The following is a 15529-nucleotide window of genomic DNA, read 5'->3' on the forward strand; positions in this document are numbered from 1 at the left end:
TGTATAACTGATTCACTTTGTTATAAAGCAGAAATTAACACACCATTGTAAAGCAATCATACTCCAATAAAGATGTTAAAAAAGAAAAAAAACCTCTCATTCTTTAGTGATGAGATGCACATTTGTTATCCCAGTTTGTATATCCTGCCATATGTGTTATGAAAATCTTATACTCCAGTAACCTTCTTTATTGTAGAATATTTTTCCTAAGTTTCTATGTTAATTGCAATGTGGTTTAAGGTAGGATTTTTCTGTTCAATTAACAAAGTTCCAAATCACTCAATCTACTAAATATTTACAGTAGAAAGGGAACAAAATAAAAAAGAGAAGGAGAGGAGGAAGGGTCAAAAATATGTTACTTAGGGTGTCTGACATGTTTGACAAAACAAAACTTTAAAACATACTCTCTTCCTGATCTAAACTGATTTTCTATTCTACAGTCTGCATGTGAAAAAACAAATTTGATAATTTTGAACAGTTACCTTTAGGTATTTCAAATTTTATTTTTTTTCTGGCTGTTTGCTTACCTAGTATTGCTTATCTAATACAAACTTGAATCCATGAAAAATGGGACTAAAGAAAAACATGTGCAAGCGATTCCAAATAAAAGTGAATGAAAACGCCAATTGAAATCTCTTTAATATGTAATTTTAAACCACTTTAAAGGGTCACAGCTACTTGTGCTAATGTAGGAACTGTTTTAAAATGGCATGCTATTTTGATAATCAGGATTTTTTTGGTGTTTTAGGATAGAGTTGACAGAAGAAAAGATCTTCATATGAAGTAAACTTTTTGAAAATTTAAATAGAGTTGTAAAAAGAGCATATAAATTCAACTCCATCTTTCTGTTAAAATGCCTTCTTAAAGTTTGAAGTATTTTAATTAAAATATGCCTATTACATAAGATAGAGTCATGAGTCATTAATGAAACTTGGAATTTTCACATTATAACAGAAGGGATGCCATATAGCAAAGATAAAAATTACAGTGAGGAAATCCAAAGTATTTTTTTATGTGTCAGAATGTAAAATAACATGATTTGACTTTAGCTAACTCTGTTTAAAAAATAAAAGATGATATTCTTCCAATGTGAAACACACTAGAGGAAAGGCTATTTATGAGATGTTTCTTATTTCTGTGGGGGGAACAAAAAACTGGGGTTATGTCCAAAGTAAATGGAAACCTTCAAAAGTTCTTAGAACAATTTCCAGTGAACATCTGTAACTACTAAAAGTATATCAGCCGAGATTATACCTCACCATGGACAGTTCTGCTATTGAAAGTTATTGACTTTAGCTCTTACAGCTTCCTCAGCTGCAACAATTAGTTAGAACTTTGGCAGAGAGCATAGAGATGAAAGAATCCATGCCTTTACACCAGTTCTCTTCTTGTGTGCTTCATCCTCTCACCCGTATCAGGCATGTTCTGTGAGCTGGAGGGTGTGCTTACTTGGTGAAATCAATTGCCAAAAATCCATTTTCTCCCACTTAGAGGAATTTATGATCCATCTTATCCTTAGTCTTCAGAAAGGAAACAAAATTGAGACTTAATAATTTGCACTTTGGCCACATGTAGGAAATTCAGTTGACCTAAACATGAAGCATGACTTAGAAAGAATTGAATGTTTTCTATTCTGGGCTGGCGTTACATACTTTCTGTTGTCTCCTCTACTAGATCAACTGGTGATTAGGTTGATATTTGTAGTCAGAAAGGAAAGGTAGCTTTGGAGTGGTCTGAGAAGAAGAAGAGTTGCATTCATGTCTGTAAAATCCCTAAGAAATGGCTTCAGTTGGCAGATCCAATGGTGCATTTGCCTGACACTCAAGAGACAAGTGCTTTACCAAGGTAAATGATATATTAACATTGATGTGAGTGAACTACAAATGTATTAAAGCTATCATAAAATATAGCCTAACAGTGCCGTTAAGCAATAATCTAAGTGAGTTGCAGAATAGTGCCTGAGGATTTTTACTTCAGGTTAAAAAGCAATGCAGTTGCATGTCTAGCAGGAAAAGCTTCCTCTTAATTCTTCAGAAAAGAAGCAGGGAGATCTGACCATCTCTATATTTTCCTCACTTAAACAGGGCTGAAAGTAAAGGAAGTATGCGTCTGAAAGTTAGGTTCTGCCAAACAGGACTAAATTTAACCTGTAAGTGGACAATAGTAAAGAGACAGATGGGTGAAATTTATGGAGAGCCCTTTGGGAAGTGGCCTCAAACAGGTGGCTTCCCGAAAGGAGTCAGTGTATATAGTGTTTTTAGCTGTAGAAGAAAGGTGAGAAAGAGATGGGTTGGCAATAAGTACATGGTTGCTTGCTGACTAAGGCTTGATATTGCTTGTCAGGTGTGTCTATTTTTGTCTGAAATTCAAAAGCTATTTCATTGTACTATGAGAAGAGCAGAAGGTCTTGGGTGCTGTGATTGGTTATTGTTTTGAAAAAGAAAGAAAATTATCTTTCATTTTCTCTCCATTGGCGATAAATCCCCAGTGGCAGTTTGAAGGACATTCCAAATCACTGCAACTACAGTAGGGAGTTTTTGAGTCTGTTATTTCTGACTAACGTTTTGCAAATGCTCTCACCATTCTACCCAAAACTGCAAATAGAAGCCTACAAAAGCAGTTTTGCAAAAAATGTTTCAATGTTGTCACTTGCTTTGAACTCCAAAGCAAAATCAGATTCTACCTTTAAGGTTTTTACCAAAAGGTACTTTGAAGACTGTGCCAAAAGAAGCCTTGCATCCCCCCACGCCCAAAGGGAAAACTGTATTTGCAATAATATTTCCTATGAAATCTTCATGGTACATTTTATCATATAAAATTGAAGTTATTAAAAAAATAGAGAGAGATGGTCATCATGTGCCATATACTATGTTCCAGCTGCAACCTAGAACAAAACAAAACCAGTTTCTGTGGGAGTACTATAGCTTATAATCCAATGGGGGAGGTCAAACAGATTAAATAATCACAGTCTTTGTAGGCTAAGTGCTGTAATACCCACCATTTTAATCGCTCAGAGAACTAAAATTTATCCATCTGTTGATGAACATTTAGGTTGCTTCCGTATCTTGGCAATTGTAAATAATGCTGTTATGTACATTGGGGTGCATATATCTTTTTGAATTATTGTTTTTGTTTCTTTTGGTTATACACTTTTGATTAGAATTGCTGGATGACAGTTACTTCTATTTTTAGTCTTTTGAGAAGCCTTCATACTGTTTTCCACAGTGGCTGCACCAATTTACATTCCCACCAACAGTTTTTTTTTTTTTTTTTTTGGCAGTACTGCGTGGCTTGTGGGATCTTGGTTCCCTGACCAGGGATCAAACCTGTGCCCGCTGCAGTGGAAAGGCAGAGTCCTAACCACTGGACCACCAGGGAAGTCCCACTTGTGTTCTTTTTGATGGCAGCCGATCTGACAGGTGTGAGATGATATCTCATTGTGGTTTTGATTGCATTTCCCTGATGATTATTGATGTTGAGCATCTTTTCATGTGCCTGTTGGGTATCTGCATGTCCTCTTTTGGAAAAATGTCTATTCCAGTCTTTTGCCCCCTTTTTTGATCAGGGTTTTGGTTTGTTTGTTTTTATTTTTTGATGTTGAATTGTATGAGCTGTTTCTATATTTTGGATATTAACCACTTTTCGATCGTATCATTTGCAAATATTTTCTCCCATTCAGTAGGTTGTCTATTCATTTGTCAGTGGTTTCCTTTGATATGCAAAAAGCTTTTAAATTTAATTAGGTCCCGTTTGTTTATTTTTGCTTTTATTTCCTTTGCTTTAGGAGAGAGATCAAAAAAAATTTTTTTTCTGTGATTTATGTCAGAGTGTTCTGCCTATGTTTTCCTGTAAATTTTTATAACATCTTGTCTTACATTTACATCTTTAATCCATTTTGAGTTTGTTTTTGTATATGGCATTAGAGAATGTTCTATTTTTTTTCTTTTACATGTAGCTGTCCAGTTTTCCGAACACCATTTATTGAAGAGACTGTCTTTTCTCCATTTTATATTCTTGCCTCCTTTGTCATAGATTAATTGACCATAGTGTGTGCATGTATTTCTGAGCTCTCTATTTGGTTCCATTGATCTGTTTGTGTGCAAGTACCATACTGTTTTGAGGACTATAGCTTTGTAGTATAGTCTGAAGTCAGGGAACATGATTCCTTCAGCTCTGTCTTCTTTCTCAATTTTGTCTTGGCCATTTTGGGTCTTTTGTGTTTCCATATAAAATTTTAAGTTATTTGTTAAGATGTGGTATACACACACACACACACACACACACACACAATGGACTACTACTCAATCATAAAAAAGAAGGAAATTTTGCCATTTGCAACAACAGGGATGGGCTTTGAAGGTATTATGCTGAGTGGAATAAGTCAGACAGAGAAAGACAAATACTGCATGATATCACTTTATATGTGAAATCTAAAAACTACAACAAACTAATGCAGATAGCAAAAAAGAAATAGACTCACAGATATAGAGAACAAATTAGTGTTTACCAGTGGGGAGAGGAAGTGGGAGAGGGACACTATAGGGGTAGGGGATTAAGAGGTACAAACTATTAAGTATAAAATAAGCTACAAGGAGATATTGTACAACACAGGAATATAGCCAATATTCCATAATAACTATGAATGGAATCTAACCTTTAAAAATTGTGAATCACTACATTGTACACCTATAACTTATATAACATTGTATATCAACTAAACTTCAATAAAAAAAGAACCAAAGTTTGATTCTCATTTACCTGAAACTCCAGTGCCAGTAGATGTTTCTAGTCAGGGCCAGGTGATGGATAGTCATTTTTGTAACACTCTTAGTGTGAATAGACTTTATTAGTGGAGGTGAGAGGTGATCCTAAAAGATGTGACTGAAGGACAAGGCTCTTTCCTTCTTAGGGATCTTTCTTCTGTAGGTCCTCAGGGATTCTACCTGCAGATAGGAACACAGAATAAAGGATCATGTATGAGATGTTTTAAGGCCAGGACTGATTGTGGCATGATTTATATTTGGCTGTATTCCCTTGTGAAGAATTCAGTCACATCTCACATCTATCTGAAAGAACATAGCCCGGCTCTGTAACAAGAGGAAAAGGCAAACAGTTTTCTAAACAACTAGCCAGTTTCTGTGACACAAGGTAACGTGATAAGGAAGTACACAGAGCTGTTGGAGCATCTAAAAAATACATTGAAGTGAAACTTGGAGGAAGCACGATGTCAAGGAAGGCTTTCTGCCTGAGATGACAACTTCCCTGGGAATTGAAGGAGAAACAAGAGTTGAACATGTGAAAAAGAGTTGAGAAGAAGGTTGTCTGGACAGAAGGAAATAATTCTAAAAACAAACAGGAATAATTAAGACATTCTAAATTCTATTAAGGAATTAAGACAAAGTGCTTTTTTACATGTTTCAGAGTATGAGTTTTGAAAAATTAATAATGAGATTATTTTCCATAAATGTAATTCTGATAAGATTTAGAATTCTTCCATGTGAGTTAGTCCCAGGATCAATAGGGAGACAAGGATTTGCTTTATCTTGGCTGCTATGGTTTAAGTGATCCCCTTAAGAACTTTGGCAGCATCCAGCTCCACAAAGACCAGAGGATGGGAAATTTGAAAGTATTATGTAATTTCAGGAAGCAACAAGCTATGACATTCATTAGACTTGATGAAATAGATGTTGTAAGAAGCTAATTTAACCATTTTATGTTAGACATTATAATCCCAATTCAGAATTGTAAGGAATGTTCAATATCCTTTGCTTTCCATCATGTGGACAAAAGAACATTCCATATTGAGTTGGTATTTCACTCTTTCAGTTAAAGTTTGTATGACATAAAATTGATACCAGCTTCTCATTAACCCTCTTGTTTTTTCTCCTCTATCTCAATCTCCCCTAAAAAAAAAAAGAATGGTGAAAATATGATATGTTGAAGACAACTTAGTGTTTGAAATATTTTTTTAAATAATTTTTATTTCTATTTTTCTAATTAGGTTTTGAGCTTCTTGAGGCCAAGGACTGTGTCTGAAAACACATACAGTGGCTAACACAAGGTAAGTCTACAACACATCTTAACTCCTTTTCTTCCTAGGGTCGTAGCACCCTGATAAAATGCCTGATATGTAGTTGGCACTCAACAAATATTGGTTTGGTTGGATGAAATATTCAAACATTATATTATATTCACTTGATATTCCTCTTATAAAATATACTAAGACTGAGTTGTTTTTTTTTCTTTTATAAATAAAATTACAACACACTCAAAACAGTGGAACAACTAGGAAAAAATCTGTCAATGACAGATTTATTTTTCAGTTCTGAATTATAGATGGTGTTAGTCATGAGTATGTGAGAAATCTAACAATGGGTTAATGTTTTGATCTGGAGCAGCAGATGCCTATAAGATTTAAATGTTGATTGAATTTAGCTGCTGCTGCCATGAAATTATTAGCCCTTGGCAGTGGTCTCGCCTATATACTTTATTTTGGTTCTTCTGGAGCTACAAAGCTATTTATTGTTAATGAGGGAATAAAGTGAGAAAACAAATTAGCAAATAGATTAACAAAATTTTAACTGTCTAATCTCTGTTAAACAACTGCAGGTTATCAATTTTCACTACCTTCCAACAAAACTTTGCTATTAACACAGCTTTGTTACCTTACATATCCTCTCTCTAATATAATCATTCATCTCTCATACTTTTTGATAAAATTCTCTACCAAGTACCTTTTTTCATTGCAGCTTCACAGTGTGTGTCTAATCTTAAAATTATAATTCTTTGAAATAAATAATTCCTATGCTTGCTAAGATATTTGATCTGTTGGCTCACCACTTAAAACTATTATCTAGTATAAATATGTTATGACTTATAAAATAAACTTAATGGTTTTTAATTGTTGTTTCTAAATGCAAATTTTTTAAATGAAGTTTACAAAGTTTAGAAGTTCCTTAGCATGCTCAAATACTCTTATCTGCTAAAAATGTTGTATTCCCAATTTAAAGGACAGGATGCCACGTCCCATATTTCCTTTTAACTTCATTTTGGGGTTGATACTTCTTATGACTCTAAGGTAAAGCATGTATCTGTATATAGAAAAGGTACACAAAGATCCTTCAGAAACCAAGATGCCATTGAAGTCAAATAAGATGAGGATTAAACAAACAAATGAGAGATGGAGATTGTAGGAAATTTAATTTCAGGCTTTCAGCCTGTTTCCCCTTTGGTTTCTATTTTATACATTAAGATTCAGCTCACTTTTACCCTAAAGCTTTCTTGGATACTCCTCGTCAAAATGATGTCTTATTCTTCTTCTGAACTCCCATGTGTCTTTGTTCATGACTCTCTTATGATACTAATAATTCTGCTTTTATGGTTCAGCAATTTGTATAGATCAGTTCCCATCTTCTGAGCATGTTATATTCCAGAGTTAATTTAAAAACCAGTTGTTTGGAAATCCAAGTTACTTATTCTCATAAAACTAATAATAGAAGTGATGTTCCTATTTTCTTTTAAGTTCTACTGCTGTCTGATCTAGTGCCGACCGAAGTATTTCAAATATACCTCCATTTATGACATTGCTTCTTCAGGACAAATCAATTCTATTAAAAGGTGAAGCCCAGTACACTTTCTTTAGGGCATTATATTTGATCAGTATTTACCAAATTGTCTTCCCCTTCATTTATCTAAGCTCGCTCACAGTGTTGTTTCAGGGCACTGTGTTAGAAATTCTTATTTCCCTTTCTAGTCTGTGAATGTTATATAATCAGTCTTGATTGCAGGCATCTAAATCCAATACTTTGCAAAATATTTAACTTCTTGCCAAAGAAAAGACAGCTTTCTTATTTAATGTATCTCTTAAATATATTTAACCTTTGTTTTTGCTGTGCATATTATGTGCAAAGCAATTTGCACACCTATTTCATTTACTTTTCACATTATACTTCTGAGATTAGTACTCTAATTATCTCCCCGTTAGGATGAAGGACCTGAGAATTGGAGAAACTAAATATCTTACCCAATGTCATACAAGTGGTAGTAGTATCAGAATTCTAACCCAGTAGAACTCCAGAGACAACAAGGCCACTATGTTTTGACATGGTCCTTGATTGCTCTGAGTTGAGAGAACTAAAACCATCTTACTAGATGGCAAAAGCACGAGGCTTCCACTCTCCTGCCAGTTCCTCCTTAAGTGCCTGGGTTGTAAACTTTTTGAAAGGAGCATCTGTGTCTTTTTACTCATGTTTATACTCCTCACGGTGGCTGAAAGACTGCCTTGACATCATGGATACTTAATAAGTGATTGATTGAGAACATTATGAGATATATAAAATACTGTTAATGATAAATACACTATTCTGTAACTAAAGGTTTAAAACACTTTGCCTTAGGGCCATTGACCAAGTTTAGTCAATTTGGTTAAATGAGCTTTCTTCTTCATGTAATTGTGTCACTTTTCATAGTTGGATTAAGCTAACGCTAGCAAGAAACTGTTAAAATGTCTGAATTTGGAAATTCACAGATATGTGGGGTGAACCTGATATTACTGTGGGTTCTATATCCAAATGTTGTGCTAATTTTGGCAAGTGCAATTTAGTTTCTTGTTAATGATAACATTTGAATATTTGCCGTGCCGTATCATGTTTTAATATAAGGACCAATGCCAATGCCTATAAATATTTTCATATAACGAATAGTAACCTTCTGCAATTTTAGTCAATTCTTGGAATTGCATCAGTTAAGAAAGTCAGAAATACTATGTTTTTTTTTAGGTGATTTTAAGAGTTGTTTATAAAGTTCTGACTAGCACTATTTTAGAGAAATAAAGCAGATCTGCTAACTAAGGCATCCCATTAAGTGAGCCTGATTTCAGTTATTCTGAGTGAAGAAGTAATTAACATTATACACAGCAGGGACATATTCAGGTCTCTATTATAGTTTTTTGATTACAGTATTAACTTGACAGTCTCAGATAGAGAACAAGTTAATCTAATTAAGGGAAGGTTAATTGTGTATGCAGACTGTATGGCCAGAAGAAGAAAGCTCAGCAGGATGTTTTCTGGGCATTTCTGCTTGAGAGAGTTACTTTTTTTATTCAGCGGTAATAACCAAAATGTTCATATTATACACATAGCATTAAAAAGAAAGGCTTATTCCAAGGATTTACTAGCAAGACAATTTAGGAACTATGATATGTATAATCTAATGGTGTGTATGGGGGTTGACTAAATGCTTTCCAGCTCTAACTGCTTTCCAGCTCCATAATTGTAGTGATTCTGCACCATGAATAGACTTAGAGTTTAATTCAATGTCTACATTTGTATGGTTAGAGAACATCAGAACTAAAATATACTTTAAAGACTCCAGGCCATGCTTTGTACATGATAAATTTAGACCCAGAGAAGAAAAATGGGCTGCCCAAGATCAAAAAGATATTTGGTAGAATATCTGTGACTCAGGTTCTTTTTTGTTTTGTTTTGTTTTTTTAACTATGCTTTGAAAACCATATTATCTTTTTAATTAAAAAGAAAAAAAAGAAAAGGAAAGAAAAATTGAGACAAAGACGAGGGAAGTTCACATAATTCAGTCTCCTACTCCATAGGAAACTTCCCCATGACACACCGTCAGCCAGTCAGTGATTAAAACTATACATAAACCTCATTTTCATTACTGGGTAGCTCCAACTGCAAGAAAAGTCTTCTTCATATTGATGCAAAAATATACCTGTCTTTATTTCTTCCTTTAGTCTTCTGTTTTCTGTGTAAAATATCCATACCTACTTCATCCATTCTTTTTACGACGTGAGTTTCCGATATTTCATCCTGTGATACCTTCTCCTAGCATATCAATAAAATGTTTCAGGTTGATGCCTAGAATTAAACACAGTGTGACACATGTTACCTGGGTGCTACCATAAGTACGTGGAAACACTATTATCTCTTCATCTGACCATTGTGCTTTTGGCTTTTTAAATTAACTGTGCCTTTTGCATGATTTCAGTTGCCCTTATGAAACAACTAAAGCCTAATGCTGATTTTCACATGGACTACTGTAAATAAGGGGTTCACACCTGTTTTTAAATTGGATTATTTTTATCATGTTTAAGGCAAGATTGACAGGATTAAACATATTTGCTATCATCATCACCATAAACATCAAAAACATTACTACTTTGGGTTATTTGAGTTGCTCAAGAAAGTGATGATGATTAAAAAAAAAGATTTTAAGTCTAAATTTAGTTCATAATGACTAAAAATAAAACAAGTAGTATAAAATAAATTGTAAGATAGTTACACAGATTATAGCATATTTCTCCCTAAAAATGCTATATATTAATCAATATAAAGTATACATCTTCTAGTTTTGGTCATATTCATCAATTCTCTTCTAGAAATAGAAGCTGAAAATGGTTAGGTCCCTTCAATTTTGCTGTGAACTTTAAGTTGCTCTTAAAAGATAAAGTCTTGGGCTTCCCTGGTGGCACAGTGGTTGAGAGTCCACCTGCCGATGCAGGGGACACGGGTTCGTGCCCCGGTCCAGAAAGATCCCACATGCCGTGGAGCACCTGGGCCCGTCAGCCATGGCCGCTGAGCCTGTGCGTACCGCAAAAAAAAAAAAAAAAAAAAAAAAAAGAAGATAAAGTCTTAATTAAAAAAAAAAAAAAATCCTGCCTTACATTTTTTTCCTCTAAATGAGGGTGGTCTTTAGGAGAATATATTATATATATTTAAATCAAGACAAGAAAGAAAAATTTCCCTAAGTAAAGAAGGTTAGGAGAAAATGAATGGTATTTAACAGCTGAGTAGAGCTGTAAATAGAAGTTGACCTGTAACTCCCAGTGAACTTAATGGTCAAATCATCCAACATTATATTTATGCAAATTTAGATGTCCCTCTCTAGAAATAAATGACTGAATGAATAATTTTAATCAAATTCAATCATAGGTGTTCAAGTGTAGAACTAGAACAATCACAGTAGTACACTGAGAAACTTCTTAGGTGTCAAATCCCTGTGTTCACATTTAACTGTCTCATTTTCTTCCACTATTTTCCTATTTATAGGCTGTAGAAAGATGGGTAATGAAATATCAGGGTAGCATTTTGAGGTTGTCTGAAATACTAAATTTTGGTGCCTGATAGCTGACATCTGCTGTCCAAAGGAATGGGCTTGGAGACTCAGTTATAAAGGATTACCCAGAAGTTAAGTTCAAGAAGGATGTATAAAAGGCTGTGAGGTTGTTTTGTTTGTTTGTTTTGTGGTTTCTGTTTTTTTTTTGAGATCTCCAGGATCTGGGAACTAAACTATACCCATTGCATTTGGCTCTGTATTTCTAAATTATGCAAGTTTGTGCTAGTACCTGACCTATTTCTCAAACATTCAATGGGATGAAGACAGGAGTGCCTAGAATGGACTACGTTGAACAGGGGGATAGTTGCCTGGGTCAGGGGCAATGTATAGGAAGGGAAGTAACAAAACAGGGTCATATAAGGAGGGGAGTGTTCTGTAAAATGGGCAGTAAGTATCGTTTTGGGTCCTAAGTTTATAAGAATTGTTAAGACAATCTTTTGTACATTTGATAAACATGCCTTGTATGATCTTATATAATTTATTAAAAAATATTTTAGGGGTTAATTGTTTTGGTGGTGGATGGCCTAAAGATACTTTTTATAAAAATCTCATTTTTTTTTTAAATCTTGAGCACATGAAGGGGTTCCAAACTTAAAAAAAAAAAAAAAGACTTTTGAATCTGATCCCAGATTTTCCTATGCAGAATCATATTTTTTAAATCATATTTTAAAAGATCAGAAATCGCCTGTAGTTATAGAATGGAATTATGAAATTTCCTATGTAATATCTTTGGTTTGAGACAGCTGTCTACAGTTTACTTGAGATTTTCATATTACTGCAATTTAAAACCATAGAAATGTCAAAAAAAGATTGTCTATATAATGTTTTCTCCTCGAGCACAGGATTATGCTCCTAAAAATCCTTGAGACAGATAAATTTTTATACATTAGACCTATAAAATTTACAAGGTTATATTTGTACCAATCTAAGTTAATTTTATCTTCATTGAAAGTAGGTAGGCATGGGACTTCCCCAGTGGCACAGTCGTTAAGAATCTGCCTGCCAGTGCAGGGGACACGGGTTTGAGCCCTGGTCCGGGAAGATGCCACATGCCACGGAGCAACTAAGCCCGTGTGCCACAACTACTGAGCCTGTACTCTAGAGCTTGCGAGCCACAACTACTGAAGCCCACGTGCCTAGAGCCTGTGCACCACAGCAAGAGAAACCACCACAATGAGAAGCCCGTACACCACAATGAAGAGTAGCCCCCGCTCCCCGCAACTAGAGAAAGCCCGCACACAGCAACAAAGACCCAACACAGCCAAAAGTAAATAAATAAAAATAAATTTATTTTTTAAAAAGTAGGTAGGCGTAATAACAGTTGTAATAATTTATCTTACATGAGTAATTGTGGGTATGCACAAAGTCATTTCTTCTTTCTTCTATTCACTGAATATTTATTAACCAGTCAGTGCCCTAGATGATTGAAATACAAAGATGAAAAGAAAAAGTGAAACCTGCCCTCAAGCAGTTTACGACTTACTGCAGAGACAACATGAAAGAAATAAGTGTAACAATGTTTTATAGTACCTTTTAAGGTAGAAACATGCATAGGCGAAAATTGGGGCATACAGCTAGAGTACCTTACAGTAGACCGGGTGCTCCACAGATGCTGGTGATACAGTGTTGAACAAAAATATTTTATGTTAGAGTAGGGGAGGTAGATGGTAAAGAGAAATAATTGAGGTATAGAGTATATTAGATAGTGAAGAGCAGGGGTGAGGTTTAAAATATTTAACAACCAGCATAAATGAGCACCTACTCATCAAATTGACATGAGGCCTCTCAGAAGGGAAGTTTACTCTACCTGCTGAATATCAGACTCAGAATCAGCACTAATAGGAAACAAAAGCAGGGAAGGAAAATTAAAGTATCAGGTTAGGAGAATATTGAAATTTTAGAAATTTTGGACTGAGAGATGATTTCTGAGTAAAACTCTCAAGAAAGTAGAAGAGTTAGTCATGTAGATACTGGCGGGAGACCATTCTAGACAGGGGAAATAGGAGGTATAACGGCTACACCTGCTATACCTGCTTGCTGGGGGGAAGCTTACTTGAACTGAGCAACAGCAAGAAGGCCAGCATAGCTGAAGTGATAAGAAAGGAAGACCCTCATATCTCCTAGTAAGAACTTTAACTTTTGTTCTATATGAGATGATATCTCACTGAAGGTTTTGAACAGAAAAATGACATGTTTAGTCTTATATTTTAAGACGATCTTTCTGGCTTCTGGGTTGAGAACTAACTAATTGAAACAGGGGAAGTGGCGGGTATACTAGCACAGAGTCTCTTGCAATAATGCAGGCAAGAGTTGGACCAAGTTAGGCTTTGGGAGTGGGAGGAATGGTTGAATTCTAGATAGGCATTGCTTTGAAATTAGAGCTACTTGGATTTGCCAGCGAACCAGATGTGGGGTATGGAAAAGAAAGGTCAGGAATGATACTATCTGGAAAAAAACAAATAGTTGTCTGTATGAAACTCTTTGCTAGAGCCTAGGGGACACAAATGGGGGATAAGACAGACATTATCTAAGATGGATAGTCAATTAAATAAACAGTTACAGGAGAGTTCCCAAATATGGGAAGTACTGGAGATCATGTTAAGGTTGCTTAATCTAGTCCAGATAGGTGAGGAACCACTTATTCAGGAAGTAACATGATGTCTGAGTCTAAGGGTGAATCAAATTTATTCAGGTGAGGAAAGGACATGGGGGAGAGGGAAAAGTAGCTATATTTATGTGCTTTGGATCACAAGCACTTGAAATTTGATAATATTTTATTAGTGACTATTGCTATGTTTCTTTAAGGAAACTATTTATTGCTTTGGAGAGGAAGTTATTTCAAAGGCTATATTCTAATGCATTCTTTCTTTCAAAAAATATCTGTGGACTACCCATTTTGTGTTAGGGTTTCTGTGCTGGGTGCTAAGTATACCAGGATGAATTATATTTGAATCCTGCCCACAAGGGGCTAAGGATATAGTTTTATACTTAAGTTAACACCTAAATACTTAAGTTTACTAAGATATGCATTTATTGTTTCAAGTTGCTAATACACTAGATTTATAATATCATACATGGTGTGAGTTCACCCTAAAAGCATGCTGTTTGTTTTTATCCCCACTGAAAAGTATCCTTAGCACCTATCAAATGGTGTAACCTATAATAATATTTGTTAAGTAAAGAATATATGACTTTCCCAGCTCTAGACCTATTTTTGCTACAGATCATTGAGACAGCCATGAAAAGTTAATATACTTTTATATTTTATGCATATTTATTCTATGAACTTTCATTATAGGATCTATGCCAAGAGGCTCTTACATCATTGCTTCTACTAAGGATTTTTTCATATATGTATAATCATTAATAATCTTGAATTTAGCACCACTCATAGAAGATTAATTTCTCCTCATTGACACATTTACTTGCAGTCTCTCTCCCCTTTCTTATAGCAAATGCTTCCACAAAATTCTAATTTTCATCAGCATATTTGACTTTGTGATACATGCTTTCCATATATTCACAATTGTTTCTCTACTTATAAATTTCCATTTATCAGTCTTGTCTAAACATTGATTTTAAAGCTTTACAATTTAGGACCCCTGGAATCATTTTCCTTTCTTTTCAGGATCACTCCCTTTACTTGAGGAAGAAATGTTCTTCTTTCTTTTTCTTTTTTTTTTTTCTTTTTACTTAATTTATTTTTTTAACATCTTTATTGGAGTATAATTGCTTTACAATGGTGTGTTAGTTTCTGCTGTACAACAAAGTGAATCAGCTATACATATACATATATCCCCATATCTCCGCCCTCTTGCGTCTCCCTCCCACCCTCCCTATCCCACCCCTCTAGGTGGTCACAAAGCACTGAGCTGATCTCCCTGTGCTATGCGGCTGCTTCCCACTAGCTATCTATTTTACATTTGGTAGTGTATATATGTCCATGAAGGTTCTTCTTTCTAATTCTCTGTGAAATCAAGTATAATTGTGTTCATATTGAAAAGAAAGACCAATAATGATTATAAATACATTTTAATGTGAATATAATTTTATAATCAGAGATACTCCATTCCATACCAATTTTCCCTTCAGATTTTGTAGGGAAAGGGAATTGATCTGGCAGCAAACAAACGCAAAGCTATGGATCTGTGAAAGTTATTAACTTCTCAGTGCCCCATTTAGCTTTTCCCTTTCCACAAGAATCAATGACAAATACACCCATCCATTTTATGTTTCTCATTAAAGCAGAAAGTTAACGCAAGATGAGTGCCTCATGTATTGTCTTTCAACTTGGTAATGTTTATATTATTCTAAGAACATGGCACCACTGCCCTGCTGGTGCCACAATGTGGCAGGCTTTCCTGGATAGCTGTACCTATGATGTAGCCAAGCCCAT

At 34.9% G+C, this 15529-nt stretch overlaps 1 protein-coding gene across 13 annotated transcripts in view; it reads left to right on the plus strand.

Annotated features, from left to right (window-relative positions):
• The window catches only part of PTPRD (protein tyrosine phosphatase receptor type D), a 2135645-nt gene that overhangs the window by 1316713 nt on the left and 803403 nt on the right, over positions 1-15529 (plus strand). For all 13 annotated transcript variants that reach the window (XM_079926376.1, XM_079926379.1, XM_079926370.1 and 10 more), the window contains one exon: positions 6002-6061. The gene's annotated coding sequence lies outside the window, so the exon portion shown is untranslated. The remainder of the gene's footprint in view (positions 1-6001; positions 6062-15529) is intronic.

This window comes from Stenella coeruleoalba, assembly GCF_951394435.1.
Source record: "Stenella coeruleoalba genome assembly, chromosome: 7".
NCBI classification, from domain to species: Eukaryota; Metazoa; Chordata; class Mammalia; order Artiodactyla; family Delphinidae; genus Stenella; species Stenella coeruleoalba.